Source organism: Anolis carolinensis, chromosome 2, assembly GCF_035594765.1.
Source record: "Anolis carolinensis isolate JA03-04 chromosome 2, rAnoCar3.1.pri, whole genome shotgun sequence".
Classification (NCBI taxonomy): domain Eukaryota; kingdom Metazoa; phylum Chordata; class Lepidosauria; order Squamata; family Dactyloidae; genus Anolis; species Anolis carolinensis.
This window is the reverse complement of record NC_085842.1, coordinates 200,829,817-200,832,813: the sequence shown is the minus strand read 5'-3', so window position 1 is coordinate 200,832,813 and position 2,997 is coordinate 200,829,817. Positions and strand designations below refer to the sequence as shown.

Below are 2,997 nucleotides of genomic sequence, written 5' to 3'. Positions count from 1 at the left end.
AAATGATACCCATCTCAGCCCTCATGTTTGGTATGACTAATGGGTGCTGTTGTCTATCAACATCTGGAGGGCTATTTTTTTCCATCCTTGCCTAAGACCTTTCCATCTTATGATCTTACCGCCTATAAATCCTGAAATGATGCTTAAGTATATGCAATTGCATTTGCTGACCTTGTGAGCTTATTCGCTCCTTCCTTTTTGTCTCCTGCAGGCTCAGAATTTAGGTCACATGGTCATTAGGAAAGAATGAAATGTCATGCAATGAAAATATTTGAAAGAATATTGGATGAAAGATTTAGAAGTCACACAGCCACTACACTAAATCAGTGTGGCTTTGTCAGGGGGTGTGGCACAATAGATGCAATACATGCTGTCCATTTACTGATGGAAAAACATTGGGAAAAGAAGAAACCACTGCAATTTGCATTTCTTGATCTCGAAAAAGCATGTGATTGGGTTCCCCATGACCTGATCTGGTGAGCACTATGGTCACACAGAATACCAGAAGACTATGCAACATGGATAAACCTACTATACAATAATACAACAAGTATGGTTTGCTGCCCTACAGGGATTTCGCCACCCTTCAACATCACTGTTGGCCTTCATCAGGGGTCATCTCTCACCATTACTATTCATATGCTGCATGGACACTGCTACAGCATATTTGCAGACTATGCATCCCTGGACAGTCCTATATGCAGATGACATAGCACTTGGCCACCAAAAATGTACAGACCTCTAACAACAGCTGCAGACATGGAGTGACAGACTCAATGAAAATGGACTTCAACTGAACATACTCAAAACAGAGTATCTGAAATGTGGCCTTCAAGCTGGAAAAACAATTCAAATTAATGGACAAGCACTAAAGAATGCCACTCAATTTAAATATCTAGGGTCTCCATAGAAGAGTGACACAATGTCAGACGTACGGTGACGAATAAATGCAGCCTGGTTGAAATGGCAGCAAACTACTGGCATTCTATGTGACTCAAAAATGCCTGAACAACTCAAGGCTAAGATCTATACTACAGTTGTTCACCCGCTATCCCTCTATAGGGCAGAGTGCTGGCCAGCGACAAAGAAACACAAACAAGCCCTTTATTGTTTATTCATTCAGTCACTTCCGACTCTTCTTGACCTCATGGGCCAGCCCATGCTTAGAAAATAGCTTAGAAAGAGCTCCCTGTGGGCCATCTATCTTCCTTCACTCAGCCTTCCTTATGGTCCAGCTCTCACATCCATAGATTACTACGGGGAATATCATTGCTTTAACTATGTGGTCCTTCGTTGACAATCTCTTGACACAATGGAAGTAAAAATGCTGAGATGGACACTTGGCTTGACACTTCTTGACCATGTGTCAAATGATGACATATATCAAACACTAGGAATAAAAGCAATCAGCAAGAAAATGCAACAAGCAAGTCTACAGTGGCATGGCCATGTCATGAGAAGAGAACCAACTTCAGTAGCATAAACAGCACTACATTTGGAGATTGCAGGATGGCAAGCATGTAGACAGCCAAAGAAAAGATTGATGGACACCATCAACGAAGACATGTGTGCTGCCAACCTAAGACCTGAGGATGCACAAAACAAAGCAATGTGGAAACAACAGTCACAATGCTAACCTCTCAATTGGGAAAACAGCTTAGAAAGAACATGGGACTCTTTACTTAAGATCCAATGAAAATACAATTCCAGAGGCGGCCCTAGGTAATTTTGCCTTGTAGGCGAACCTAGTGGCCGCCCCCCCCCCCGCCGAAATCGAGCCCCCCACAAGGCCACACACATACCTTTGGAGGCGGGGACCATCGGCTCCCTCCTCGCCGAACGCGGAAGGCCTCAGACTGAGGCCTAGCTCTTCTCGCAAGGTCTCGCGAGGACTTGCGAGACCTTGCGAGAAGAGCTAGGCCTCAGTCTGAAGCCTTCCGCATTCGGTGAGGAGGGAGCTGCTGATCCCCGCCACCACCACGGGGGCGCCTCAATGGCGCCCCCGGGGACAATGTGCCACAAGCGGGTGTTTAAATTGGCCGCTATGTTGGGCCAGCACTGTACAATTCCCCCTTACGTTGCCATATAAATAAACAGTAACATAATGTGGTCATTATCACAGGGAAACGGGATAACCGTCAGGACACGCTTGGGGCATTTTGTGCCATTTCAAGACACTTCTGGGCATTTTTTTTGATAGGGCACTTGTCCATATCATCCACACACATGGGGAAAGACCCTATCAGTGTTTGTTGACGTTGTGTGCCTTCACATTGTTTCTGACTTATGGTGACCCTAAGGTGAACATATCATAGGGTTTTCTTAGCATGGCTTGTTCCGAGAGGTTTGCCATTGTCTTTCTCTGAGGCCAAGAGTGTGACTTGCCCAAGTTCATTTGGTAAGTTTCATGGGCAAGTGGGGATTCAAACTCTGATCTTCAGAGTTGTAGTCCAACGCTGAAATCACTACATCGTGCTGGCTTTGCCTCCTCACAATTTGTTGGATGCATTCCCAATGAAGATGTGCTTGGCATCCTTATTACAGTATTTACATTTCCACAGAAAGTAAGATCTTCCTTGTCTGTTAGTTAATGTTCTTATTTACAGACCCAGCATGGTGTAGTGAATGGAACTCCTTTTCATGTGAAGCTTAGCTGGCCCCTCTCTGCTCTCCAGCTACCAGTATTAAAATACCTTTTTATCCTATTAGGCTTTAGACCACTAAGAGATTTATTATGGTTCTTTTGCCTTTTTTTGTTATGTTTTAAAATATGTTAAACTGTCTTGATTCTGAGCTTGGCTTTAAAATAATAGTGTATTTACCCTTTTAAAACCGTTTTCTGATGCCATAATTGAATAATTTTTAGGTGTTTTGTTTTGTGCTGTAAACTGCTTTAGGTCCTTTACTGGGAGGAAGACAGTATGGTAATTAATCAAATAATAGATAATAAATAGATAGCTCCTGGTGGGCAGCAGGTTAAACCGCTGAGCTGCTGAA

The 2,997-nt window shown here is 43.6% G+C and overlaps 1 pseudogene; it reads left to right on the top strand.

The window, feature by feature from the left end:
* Positions 1-225: 225 nt before the first annotated feature.
* On the top strand, positions 226-1,490 carry LOC134295841 (uncharacterized; annotated as a pseudogene).
* Positions 1,491-2,997: the final 1,507 nt, after the last annotated feature.